At 42.7% G+C, this 13,863-nt stretch overlaps 1 protein-coding gene across 3 annotated transcripts in view; it reads left to right on the top strand.

The window, feature by feature from the left end:
* Window positions 1–13,863, top strand: part of RPS6KA3 (ribosomal protein S6 kinase A3) — a 1,283,345-nt gene that overhangs the window by 57,484 nt on the left and 1,211,998 nt on the right. The window contains exon 1 of one of the 3 annotated variants that reach the window (XM_069637078.1): window positions 4,828–4,846. The exons of the other annotated variants lie outside the window; for them this stretch is intronic. The gene's annotated coding sequence lies outside the window, so the exon portion shown is untranslated. Of the gene's footprint in view, window positions 1–4,827; window positions 4,847–13,863 lie in introns of those variants that run through there. 3 annotated transcript variants of the gene reach the window in all.

Genomic DNA, 13,863 nt, shown 5'->3' on the forward strand with positions numbered 1-13,863 from the left:
AAGCGGCCCTACAAGAGGGTGGGACAGACGCTTCAAACTGACATTTAAAAGACTGATTTCATTTTAGGCATTTTCGCAGCAATCGGAATGAGAATTCATTTTGTTTTGTATGCTAATTTTTGTTATGTAATTTCCAGGTGGTTTTAAAGAGATACATTGCATTTACCTAGGACTTGGGGACTGAAATGGCCGGTTAAGTCTAGTTTCTGGCTGATCTGAACATGTGACAAATGGGACAGTTGGTGAAAAGATGGAAAATGAAATTGGGAACATGCTTGATCATTTGCAGTGTCTTAACTGTCCTACATTTTAGGAAAATTACAAAAATGTGTCAAAGGGCCATGCTACCTCATACAGAGTTCGCCATCGGCTTACCTAGTTCCCTATGACCAACTGAAACCGCAGATCTATTTCATATGGCTGGGGCTAGTATAATTATGAAGTTATGAGACCTAACTAGTTTTTGCCAAAAAGTGGTAATGAGAACAAAGGATGGTCATAAATGCAAACGCAGATGGTGCTCTCCTCCCCTGATCCAATCCTGCCGGCCAGAGAGAGGGATGGGAACTGTCCTATCCGGCAGGGTTAATTACAGGGTACTCTTCGCCTCCCCCCCCCCAGATCGTAAAGTTAGTAATCTCATTTCTGCTATATAAGGGGGACTGTACCAGGACTAGAGACCCACAAATCTGTGGCGACAGGAGGAGGAGGACGAAGAGAAGGCGGCTGAACCTTACCATCTTTGAGAGTGCAGTGACCAGACACCTTGCCCTAGCTGTCCAGGGTGTCCTGAGAGGTTTATAGTGAAAAAACCGAATTCCAAAATATCGAAAACAAAAATATCGAATCCAAAATGTCGAAAAAAAAATCTCGAATTTTTTTTTTAATACGTTTTTATTTCGAAATGGGGGGGTTCCCCCCAACCCCCCTTTTTTATTTTTTTTTATTTTACCCTTTTTTTATACTTACCTGAACCCACAAATACATATAAATAAATAAAAAAATAAATAAATAATTCGAGATTTTTTTTCTTCGAGATTTTGGATTCGGGATTTTTGTGATTCGATATTTTGTTTTCGGTTTTTTGACCGACCACCGTCCTGAGATCCAGATGGCTTTCCTGAATTCTAAACCAAGGCTTGCTTTTGTAAGTAGCATATACCCCAGCCCTAAACTGCATAAGCCCTTCATCTTTGTAGCATTGCATCCAATATTTCCCCCATTAAAAACCCCAAATTGATAGTATAATTCAGTCACCTTCCCCTAGTTGAATCTGTTATTAGCCTGTGTATGTTAGCATATCTCCTTTTGGAAAACCTCTCGGTTGTCTGCGTAAATCCTTACTATTTTATTTTCTTAAGTAAATCAATTAATTCCCCTATTTGAAATTCACGGTTCAAGATCGTTGCTGTTCAAAACCAACCATCTTGTCCCTGATGTTGTATTTAAATATTATAGTCATTAAGTTATTGCCTCAAAAGAATTTAGTCTCCTTGTAACTGAAAACCGAATTTGTCCTTGTATTGTGTGCATTACCAAACAAATTCCCATTTGCAACTGTTCTATTAAACCCCCACACCATGGTTCCATCTCTGTCCTTGTCATTGAAAACCTATTTTAAGCTAAACCCCTTCCCTGCCTGGTATTGTGAACCCAGTGTAAAGTGAATTTCCGTTTGCCACAGTATTTTCCCTTGTGCATTTGCTTTCTTCCATCTCCCAAAACCTTTTTTTTAATCCCCCCTTCCCCCATTTCATTTCTACTTTGCTCTGGTGTGCGGACTAGTATTCTCTAAATGTTCCCCATCTATTAAAGTGTAAGCAATACAAATTTCCTTTCATTCTATCCCCTAGCAGTTGTGAGTAATAATCACAATCCCACTCTTCCATTCTTCTCCAAAAACAGGGTTTCCATTTCTTTTCTGACTTCCCATCTTGTAGTGGTGGGCTTTAACCCTAATCCAATTCTTCCTCTCTATTCCTACTCCTTGCCACTGCATTCCATTCAAAGAAATCATGTTTAGCTTCTGTTTGGGGGCGAGTGCTAAACCGTTGGTGTTATCACTTTATAAAAATTGTTCTTTTTCTGTTTTTCCATTAAAGAACTGTGTGAATTGCAATACAATATCTTAACCTAATTTCCCTGTACAGATCATTGCATTTGTGTGGCCACAACATTGGTGGCCACTGTATATTGATTGCCTTCCTTTTTCATTAAACAATAAATGTATAAATATCATGTGCACACCGGCCTGGTTCCTGGTCCATTGTGACACGGGGTGTTTGTGGAGGCTGGGTGCGCGAGATGGGTTGAAGGCCTACTCAAAAAAGAATCCGTAGTATGTTAAAAATAGTGTTTTATTGTGCGCCGCATCCATTGTAGGGGAAGGAGTTCCCTAGCTGGCATGTGCCGTGTTATAAACCGTGAGATGGCTAAAATCTTAACTTTCACATCAGCCTCCCTCAGTCGGGCTCAGGCCTTCAATACCTTTTCCATGGTTCACACAACCCACCCTGGGTTGGGCTCTGGCTTGAAATGTATTTCTCCAGTACACACATGCTCGACTCGATCGGGCGCAAGCTACAATCCATGTTATTTTCTATTTCCAACCATCCCTTTTGTCTTGGGACTTTGAATAGTCTGATATGTTACTAAAGAGACCTAACACTGCTATATCCAACAGCATGACCACTCTGTGTACGTTTTATCACACTGACATTTTAAAGCCTTATGTTTTACTTGCGTTCGCTGTATCACTTGCTACCTTGTCTTGATAGTTCCTTTCAAGCAAAAACAACCAGGCCTGTGCTCTTCCTTTTTGTTAACTCGCCAGCTGTGTTTTAATGTTTGCGTGTCCGAGTTCAAGGCTCCTTTACTTGTAGCTTTATTGAACCTCCCCAATTCAATCATTCACCAGGAGGGAACCAGACTTCTCCTCAAGGTTCCCCAGAAGGGCGACTTCCAGCTCGGGCCATCGGCTGCTTGTTGCAGGTGTGGTTATTTTGCTTAGCTTTCCTGTGACTTCTCCAAAGCAAGTCCTTTGCCTTTCTGCCCTGTAGGAGCTGCTGCAAATACGAAATTAAGTATGGTTACTTCTCGCTCCCAGCCTTGGCCAGAGTATACCTGTGTGCTCCGCCTTTTATCCAAAGTGGGGGAGTTAGCAGGTTTCAGGTGGGGATGATTTGAAAGGGAGGCCTCACCTTGCCTGGCCTCATTACCGGGACAAAGCTATTGAAACGAGTTGCAGGTAATCTTTGACTGTTCGAGATCTTCCTCTGACCAGTAGTACTGATGGAGTAGGAAGGGCGAGGATCATGGGAGCTGTAGTGTCCTACAAAATAGGTTGGGATATGAGTAGGGAAGGTGTCTGGAAAAGGGGATACCATGTCTCGCTACCCAGGTGAATCTTCCTCCCTTGCCCACCCCAGGGTTGGGATCCAAAAGCGATGGCCCTCCCCTGGCCACCTGAGCAACGGATCCCTGGGGTTTAGGTAGTGAAACACTCCCTAGATTTTCACAGTAATTAACATAAACTAATTACCATACAATGCTTAACTGGTTTGTGCTTTGGATATGAAGACGGAGTAATTTTATGGTTCCGTCTGAGAAACATTACCTACCAGTCCTCTTCTACTGTTGAGGCGACGTCTTCTGTACTAATAGTTTCTGAAACTGCTGGGTACTCTAAGAGCAGCAGGATTTCAGAATTCTCAAGATGTCTAACTTTTCCTCTTCTCTCAGCAACTGTCTGATGGTGCCCCAAATGTTCTTCACATGCTCCGTGATCAGTGTGAGCCGAAGAGTAGTGTTGCTCAAGGCAAGCAGCAAGTAATGCAGTTAGCAAGAACTTTACTGGCAACTAGTCTAAACCCCTTCCCAAAAGTGATTGAAAGGTTTTTACCACCTGCTCACCTTACTGGCTACCCACAAGTGAATGTGCACCTTGCCACCTACTCGATTGCACAAGTCATTTAGGGAAGGTGTTAAACCAAGCATTTGCAAGTTGATTTGTGGCCTGTGATCGATTTGAAGGTAAAAATATAACCCCTGTAATTCAGAAGTAATTCAGAAGTAATTTGGAGTGCATCCCAGATTCGACATTGGATAATATCAGAACAATGGAGGTGGATCGAGCTGTGGCATATTTTGGTGGTGTCATGGTGGACTGCTGTTTTTTGGTGGATCGAGCTGTTGGAATTAAAGCTAGGACCATGCAAAAGGTGCTTGAATTTGTGTGAATGACTTTTGAATGCAATCGAATACCTGCATTTGTGGAAAGGAGCATGGCAGTTGGCTTTTGTCCCTAGAGAGATGGAGTTTCTCGTGGAAATGCCATTAGAACATAAACACACATTGTCTATCGCAAGGCCGATGCTTTAGTTGAAAGAGCCCATTGGTTTATCAATGAAGCTACTCAGACTTTATTAATTCGGTTTTGCAGTTGCCCTAAGTGAAGCATTGCATGCATATTACATAACACCACTATGATGTAGTGCATGCCCTTTGAAATAAGTCGATCAGTGGGTTCTGAATTGTGCCCTTCATGAATTGGGAAAATTATAACCACTGTAGACTTGCAGTGTGCACTGGCGAATGTTAGCAGTCCACCTCTGTAAATGCAAGGAATACCATTATCGGAAGGGTCAAAGTAATTGTCAATGCAGGGCAAGTGTTGAGGGGTGAACAAGCCAAGGTTCCTGGTGAGTGTTAATTCTTTATTTGTCTCCGTGTGTAGTGAGTCTTCAAAGGTTATATCTGTTTAGAAGATTGGCCCAAGTGGAGCTTGGATTTGCGTTTCCTGAAGAACGATTTGAAAAGGCAGCTGTGAGCATTGGTGAAGACACAGGTGATGTAATAGCTGAAAGATTGCACTATAGTTTGGGAGGGAGTGGGGATAGATGGTTCTTGGGGTGCTCCAAGGAGTGGGAATTGTGAGCCTCATATTGACAGCCATGTATTGTTTGCTGGGGCAAGGAAGGTGTGGTAATTGGTCATCTGCCATACCACCACCACGGCAGGAAGCCTATAGAATGTTCTTAAAGGTGCAATGCTTAGTGTTTATGTGCTTCATGCCTGCACCTTTTGGAGGGAGCTCAGGAAGTGGCAGAGGGGGTTTGGGGGTGCTGTGGCAGAGTGAATGTTGAGCAATAATACCTAAAGCAGCAGGCTGTACCGGATCGTGACTTTCTTCAATTGGGTCTATTTTTCACTATATTAACTAATGAAAAACACTGGTAGGCGAGCATCCCCTGGTCAAAACCAGGCCCTATTCGGAGTTGCCACAAAGGTAAATGGGTCGAAAATAAAAGGCTTCTCCTTTTCCATTTCATTCACGCCTATAATGGCTCTTCAACAGTGCTTCCAGGCAGGGATAAGTGGGTAGAAATAATTTTAGAGAGGACGATAAGTGGGATAGTGGCTGCATGGGAGAGTGAGGAATAGCTTACTAGGAACTTCATCTTGGATCAGCAGGTACAGTAGGCATTGTAATCCATCAGATTGGCTACACTGCACCACTAGGCTGCTGATCTAATAACGCATTGTTAATTAGTTGGGTCTCTGCTTAAGATGGCTTAAGCCCCGATAGCTGTCCATACGGCGTTTAAGTTGGGCCAGCAGTCCGTTTTATTTTTTTTCCACGCTGAAGTGTGATCCATTGCTCTGCATGGTGTCCAAGCTCTGAAACATTTAATTTTTGTTAAGACCCTTGGGCCAGTGGCCTTTGCATCAGAGCAACAAACACTTTCGAAGAATCTAATCTCAAGACGACTCCTGTGTCGAGAGTATAGCCTTCAATTTAACAAATCTCTAAGCTTCACAACGTCAAGGTATAACCTATGCTTTGGAACACATGATTTGGCAGAGTTGCAGAAGTGGAGTGGAAGAAGCCTTTTCAATTGCAGCACTCAGTGGGCCAACGGAAACACATTTTTAAAGGAACCCCAAGACAAGAATTCTGCAGACTTTGAACTTCTGTAATTGTTGAAAGTGGTTTGGCTAATGCTCATTAATAACAATCATTCAGTGTACTTCTCTGTGAGAGCACACAAAGCGGAAAGCTACCAGAAATGACTACCTCCAGCATTTTTCTTTTGTAGCGAGAACATTGAACAAAGTCTTTAATAGTGGGATTTGACATTGGGAGAGACTGGCTGTGGGTTTGACAGCGGGTGCGGGGGCCAGCCCTCCAGGTAAGGGGAGTATCGGCCACTTTTACTCCCAATAAATTGGCAATACTCCCAAAAAATAAAAATGGGGGGTAAAAATACTCCCAACAAAAAATCGGGAAAAGACCTGTAGAATCTTGCGCCGCCGCTTTGACCTTCACAGCTTCATGGATATGTTGGACCAGTAGTACAAGTAGTACCACAGGAAGAAACTATTTGAACTGCCTGATTGTAAGAAGTAAACTTATCTTTTAATGTGCACGAATAACTAGGTGCAGAAAAATACTACAAAAACATTTGTTTTTCAGTTAAAACATAACTTTACTCTCTTATAAAACACTCTAATTGGGAATTGGACTTCTATTTTTACTGCCTAAAAAAAACAAGAAAAAAAATATTTTACTTAAAAAAAAAAAAAGACGGGGAGTAAAATACTCACTTCCAAATCTTATCTGGAGCACTGGGTAGGGAGCCAGGATTAAAGTTCTGGTGTTTTAATAAGTCTGGGTTTTCCGCACCTGTTCACTTGCTTTTATTTCGAGGTCTTAAATACCAAATAATTTGGGCTCTAGAACAATTGTTACGCCACTCCTTCCGAAACCTTCTGTAATGCCGAGTTGTTCAGTATGCCATTCTGGTGATTCCTTTTCAGGTGGTTGGTCAATCCCCCACATCGACAGGAAGGGTGCATGTAACCTCAGACGTTGATGCGTACACTTTGTGAATGTCCAAAAGATGCACATATGAAAGTGAAGTTCATGATTTCATTAATTGGGGATTCTGGATGATCAGTCCAAAATGGAAATGGATCAGTACGGATTAGGCATGCACTTAAGTTAACAGGTCTGAATGTATGGCTATGATTTTCATACATTGAAATGCAGCAGTTTTAGCTTTATATAAATGGAAGTCGGCAGTGCAGTGGCAAGCATAGATGCGGTCCTCAATCCAAAACATCTGTAACATTAACATGGGTAGAGCCGCTAGCATCCAGTGTCCTGGAAAAAGGACGATACCCTGTTTCAGTGTAGTGCCAGGCATATAGATCGTCCTGCAAGTCAGGGCGAAGCTAGGTGACCGGGCAATCCTCACTAGACTACTTTTTGCCTTAATCCATGCGTGACTGTCTTGTACGCTTGGCTGACGCTTTGAGATCAAAACGACTCGGTGCTACAATTTGAAAAGCTGCAATCCGAATTTAAGGTGTTTATACCAGAATGTATAAGACGCAGTAGCTAGAATTAGGCAAAGGCTGGATATACACGCTGGATGGTCTGTGAGGCCACTGTGCTGGGTTTAATCCCATTACACTAATTTTCCAGAAAGTACTCTAGTTCTAATGTTTCTGTGTATTGTTCTAACAGTTAGGTTCTAACAGTTAGGTTGCCCAGTAACCCTCGAGTAAGCATCAGAGTGACCTTGTGTGATTTTGAGACCAGTGTGTGCCATATTGAATATCTAAGATTTTTCAATCAATCAAACAAGTTTATTCGGAAATATAAAAAATTCCATTAAAAGACAACAAAAAAAAATAGATTATACATTTTCAACATTACAAAGACACCGATTGTGTAAAAGACATATAAAGGTAGATACCAAAAATTACAAATCACAATCCACAATGATAAAAATAACTAACAATTACTTGCCAATCGGGACGGGATATTTAAAAATTATACATTATAATCAAGCATAAAACAGGACTCAACCACTTTTCCCCATACACAATTCATCGTAAAAATTAGTGGCACTAACTGCCCCCACCTTGCAGGTTTAATAAGTTCTTTCTAAAATACATCGCTCTTTTTAAAAAGGTCAACAGAGCCCAGGATGTAAAAACTGACTCGGCACTCAAAAGAAACTCGAGTGCGACCTTATGTGATCGAATCTCCGTTTTCTTGAGGGCGGGGACCAGGGTCATTCTGCGGATACCCGCATAACCTGTGCAAAAGAACAACAAATGCAAAAGGTCCTCACGCTTGTGGCCACAGACTGGGCAGCCGGCATCACTGGGAAAACTTTTCCAGTTGCACGTATTTCCCTGTAGCCGAAGACAATCGAAGCGGGCCCTCGTAATCAGCCACCTGTCTGATTTAAAAGTGCTCCTAATCAAATATGCTTGGATTCCAGAGAGATTGCTGATGCTAGAGTGAAAAGAATCACGTTTCTGAGTGTATCCCAGGAGAGTTTTATCTAAGATTTTTCTCTGGAGCACTGACCAGAAGGGGAAAAAGGAAGCCCCCTACTAACTTATCACTGATGTAACAAGAGAGGAAATCTTGTAAAATGGAAGGCGAGGGGGGGTTTGCTAGAGCACTACAACCAAGATGGCTGCATAGCACAGGAGATTTGCCTACTAACTCCCATTTCCTCGATTACATCTATTGAAAGCGAAGCTGCACCAGATAAACAGTTGCCACAAGTTGATGAAAACCAGTGGATCACTCTCGGAGCGAAATTACTTCCAGGCTCTAGTGCAGTTGCAAATCGAAGGAACCGATTACTAGGTGCTGCTGTGCGCTGCCTGATCTAATCACAGCGCGGTATAGGAAGAGGTATTTACGGACCACAAGACTTGGTTGGTATTCTGCTGTACTGGTGCTCAGTTGTACCCACACACTTCCACAGTCAATCATTGCAGCGATGCAGCGGGAGCACTGCTTAAGACGAGTGTTATGAAGTCTGTCACGCCTTGAGCACACGAGCGAGACCCCTGAGGAGGAGTGCTCTGAGCCGGAGACGCTTTGGGCATAAGGGCGAAGGCCTAAGGAGAAGGTGATCTCTGCCTGCCCCCCTTTACTTTGACGGCTGGCAACACCAGTGTGGGGTCGAGTAATAGGTTATAAAGTGAGGACACCTGCAAGGTTTTAATCTAGCATAAAATTAGATTGACAAAACTGTTATGGCAAGGACTGCAGTCCATTGCCCCTTTTACATCATTGAGGCATTTAAGAGCCAGGGAGTCCTATACTTCATGAGAACATTTGCAATTTAAGCCTACTGCTCTAAAAAGGTTTGAGTTGGACACTGTTTTGTGCATACATTCACTCTGAAATAGCGTACAACCGCTGAGCCTACTGTATGGTTCTGGGTGTCCAGTGAGACAAATAATGTATTATACCCTTCACAAGATTGACCAAGTACTCTGCTTTGTCTTGGGCAAGGCTCGCAACAACAGGCTACTATTTGCTGCCATGCAGCAAATGTAAGACCCTAGTTAAAATGGATGTTCGGTAGGTTGTTTCAAAGGGCTCACAACCTCTGATAGGTCTTCGGCTTCTACTTCTATAGGAAATGGACCAGTCAAGGCCAGACACAAGTGCTCTCTTACGGGAGATGGGGGTGGGGGGGTGGCGGCGGTGGACACTACACACTATAGATCATAAAATGGGCTCCCTGATATTGAAGGTGGATGCATCACAACATAAAAGTGACCAGTTTTGCGGCATAGTCACAGACTGGAAAAAAGAATAAGCCACATGGAAGATACTGCAATTACTGTACTATATACTACCCAACCGAAGCTGAAAAAGAAGTTAAGGTGGTCTGTGCGAAAAACAAAAACTTAGACTCATGGTCTAGGCAAAATATCAGTCATTGGCCTCCCTGAATCTTCGACTCAAGGTAAACTGGTGCTCTTTCTCTAACGGCAAGTGTTTGTTATCCTAGAAAATCTATACTTTCTAGCCACTTGAAGAGCAAGCTTATTGTGCATTAAGCCTGCAACCAGCCCCGGGCTTGCCACCATGCCACTTGATAGCAAGAATGTTTAATCCTAGAGACTGAGACATTATAATTGATGCTGCTAGTATTAAAGGTGAGCTACATTTTGAGAACACAAGATTCCTGTATTTTTCAGGTTGTTAACCCAACATTTCAGGCAACCATGAAAACGCTCTGGGAGGTCAAGAGACCAGCGAAAAGAACATCAAAAGCTGAATTGTACTCACTTTGCCTCCTGAAGATTATACATCGCAACAAATGCTGTTTCTGTACATCTGCTGAGGATGCTGCCACCTTCATTGACACATGCGTAGTGAAAAACCACAATAGGAGAGTGCAGTCCACGCTTTTAGTGAATGACAATTGAACGAATGCCTTCTGTTAAGTAGATCATCCTCTTCAGGATAGAGGTGCTGTTCTATTGTGACCTTCACAAGCTAGAGTTGGTTGATGTGAATGTAGCACTAGCGTGACCCTGAATGCGTGGTCTGAGAATTAATGGGTTTTGAGTTTTGGGCTGGGTGGAGGTCCCAATGACTGTTGGGGCTGGGCCAGTAAAGGGTGGAGTAGGGTGAAAGGCAAAAACGTGCATGGTCACAGATTCTTCATGCTGTTATGCCTGTTGTTCAGTTTTAAGATTGAACCATATAATTCAAAATCGTTGAATAGACTGCTGGAACATTGTGCTCCATATAGTTGACCACTCACTTAAGAGATGTAGCAACGTGTAGTAGGATATGCATTATCAAAATGTTGAACAAATGGACCGGACTGCTTTTGCAAGGAATATGTGAGGTTTAAATGATGTCATTAAGCCCCATAAGGGCTTGTTATACTTGAAAAGATATAGCACTTATATAATTTATGCTGCAAGAGTCCTCTGAGATTGGGCGTGCTACATTTACTCAACAGAATGGAGGGGGGGAATGGTATTCTCCACACAATTGTGTGGGGTTATTATCCTTCTAAAAAACACACTGGGCTTTATCCCCCCTTAAGGTGACATCTGACCCGGAATGGTTTTTATTTCCAGCTGGGGAACTAATGGGTACACATATCTTGGTTAATACTGTTTGCAGTATTTTATGAGCACCAAAGACAAAGGATTACCTGATGTTACTCCAATATTGGTATCATGAGCAGTAAGCCAAAAAAACCAGGTCACCTGGAAACTGAGATATGGGTAATCCGCTCCTTATCTGACCAGAATACTTTTTGTTTTTTTGTTTTACCACAGGTCGTAATAAAAATACCTCCTTAGCTTTGTTCCTTTCTATGCATTATCACATTTGATTAGGGAACACCACAAATAGACCAAACCTATGGATTTCTTTCACATACTTTATTAGCCATTGAGATTCATGAGTAAAACAACAGCGTATGTAATGAGTTCAGCATGACATTTTATTTTGTAATGCAGAAATGAAACCGCAAATTGCTCTCACATTTCTCCTTGCAGGGATGGCAGATTCCACTCTTCAGACCAAAGCTGAGCTGGGGCACTCTTCACAGTAACTGCCTTCCCCGCAATAAAACCCTTACTCCCACAATAGATTTCATTAACATTTCTAGCACTCCAGTCCAAAACACGGGTGTCTAATGGCCAAAACACTGCTGTCTAATGACCTTGAAACTTATCGTTCACTTTAGCAGCGCCTTGAGTTTCAGTTTATATATGTGAAATCCGCTTCTAGGACGGAGCAGAAATTCATGAAAATAGCGATCTACATTTGTAAGTGCAAAATTTTGCCGGCGTGCAGCTGCCCACGGGATGCAAACACATAAACACAAAGCTCACTTAGTACTTTGTCCTCACCTAAATAACGCTTGAAATATTATCGCTGGTGAATTCGGGGAAGGATCGGTTCTTTGTCCCCTCGTTCTGTGGACCTGGATTGCCCCACCTTTCTCTGCTGCTGAAATTCTCTCTCTCCACAGGAAAGCCCTTCTGATCTTCTTTCCCTTTCGGCAGGAAAAGAACAGTAGGCTGCCAACCAGCCCACAGTCTGCAAAAAGAAGCCAGATCCACCGAAATAGCCACCCCTTTTCTCTCTCTGCACTTCCCTTTTTAAGGCTTCTTTCTTCAACCTGCCTTTTCACATATGTTCTCCTATGGAAAGTGTAAGAACTGCCTGCCCCTGACTGTGATGTCGCATGCCAATCGGCCAACACTCCCCAATTGGCCAAACCTCTTGAAGGTTCCTGAGAAAATGTGTTTTGCCTGTCAGCTTTTCAGAGATTCAGGGCAGCAAACGGGTACCAAAGAGTTACATTACTCTATGCTGGTTTCCTGCAGCAGAACCTGAACAATGGAGCTACATTGAGCAATGTGGCGTTTCATATTCCTAAGCTCGCATCTTCATTGCAGAAGCAGCTTTACTTTTTGCACACTTTTCAAGCAACGCTGCACAGCCTGTGCTTGCAATCTCATGCAATGGCCCAATTTGTACCAATAATCTGCACCAATGAGCTATGGACTGAGCTGCCTTCAATCTTAGTAAGGAATTAGTAAGTTAGGGTATTAATTGTAAGTGATTATTAGTCTTGTGCTTCATTGCAAGTCAGTCCATGCTATACCATGTTGTGGCACTATGCTGTGGCATGGCCACCATGCAAAGTAATGTTCAACCCCTCCCCCCTTTTCTCTTATATGAATTCATACTATTGACTCTCACCAGATGCACATAAGATTCTCACACCAGAGCCTCGCACCTCTTGCTGTCAGTCTGAATTTTTGTTAAAATTCTGCCCCAGATGAAATTCGGAGCCTCACTTTCCCTACAATAGCTAGTGCATCAAACCTTGATTTGGCTCCGTTTTTGGATGTTATCTCAGATAAATTGCACAACCTCCTCAATTACAAAGTAATTATGGGAGGAGACCTCCTACCATTGAAGACCTAGATTTAGACAGATCATCGGCGAGCACGAAGAATTTGGGAGGGGTGGCTAGAGCGCTCACGGACCTTCGAGATTAATACCTTTTAGTGGCTATTTGGAGATGGGTTTCTGGGAAGTTAAAGGAGTATACTTTCTATTCCACGGTTAATGATTGATATTCAAGAATTACGGTTGTTGGATTGTGCACTCTTTGGGAATGTGTTAACTAATGTTCTTGTAAGAACGCTCTCTGTTCTAAATAAATCACTCAAGATTGTGGTGTTTAGAACAGAACTATTTGCAAAAATTCCTCCAACTCTGCACAAAGGTTTGTCAGATACAGTTGCTACTCTTGTCAGAAACCCTTAAGATGTTTATCCGAGAGGTCTGTGTATCTAAGGAGGCTGGAATAATGGCACTTAAAAATCCCTTAAAGATCTAGAAAGTAAATCTGCAAATGATCATGAAATGGGCGATTGTATCGGAGCTCAAGAGTAAGATGGACTTCTATCACAAGCTCTCTGAATGTGAAATTCAGTTACTATATAAAAAAAGTATCTGAAGCGACATGGCAAGGATGAAAGACTGGCAAGTGTACTATAATGGCATATTAGCAATGAATCTCCCCCAACAATTTTTGCGGAAATGGTAAAGGATGGGCTGAGGCTTCGGGGCTAGACTATATGGTTGCAGGTGTTTTTAAGGATTTTTACATTCAATTATATGGGGACTGCAAATACAAACCACCTCATGAGATGGAAAAAATCTTGGATAGAGCCTAGATGACATGGATTGGAGATTAAAATTGCTCACCACTTAATGCTCTTTACTCCTACGTCCCGTCTCCTTTCCTCCATACTTGTGGGACATCTCTCGTCCTGTGGGACGGGACCGGAGCACTTTGTAAAAAGCATCCACATTTTTTTCAAAAATGTGTCCCTCTTTCCTGCGTGGGGCCCGGCACGTGGCCGTAACCCCGCCCACCTTGGCTCTGCCCTACGCACGCATCGCCCATCAGTCCTTTTCTCCGCTCGATCGGGGTCGGACGCACTTGCATCCTCTGACGATTTTCTTCCCTTTTTTCCCTCTCTGGC

The sequence above is a fragment of the Ambystoma mexicanum genome, chromosome 7p (assembly GCF_040938575.1).
Source record: "Ambystoma mexicanum isolate Mex_15411 chromosome 7p, UKY_AmexF1_1, whole genome shotgun sequence".
Lineage (NCBI taxonomy): Eukaryota > Metazoa > Chordata > Amphibia > Caudata > Ambystomatidae > Ambystoma > Ambystoma mexicanum.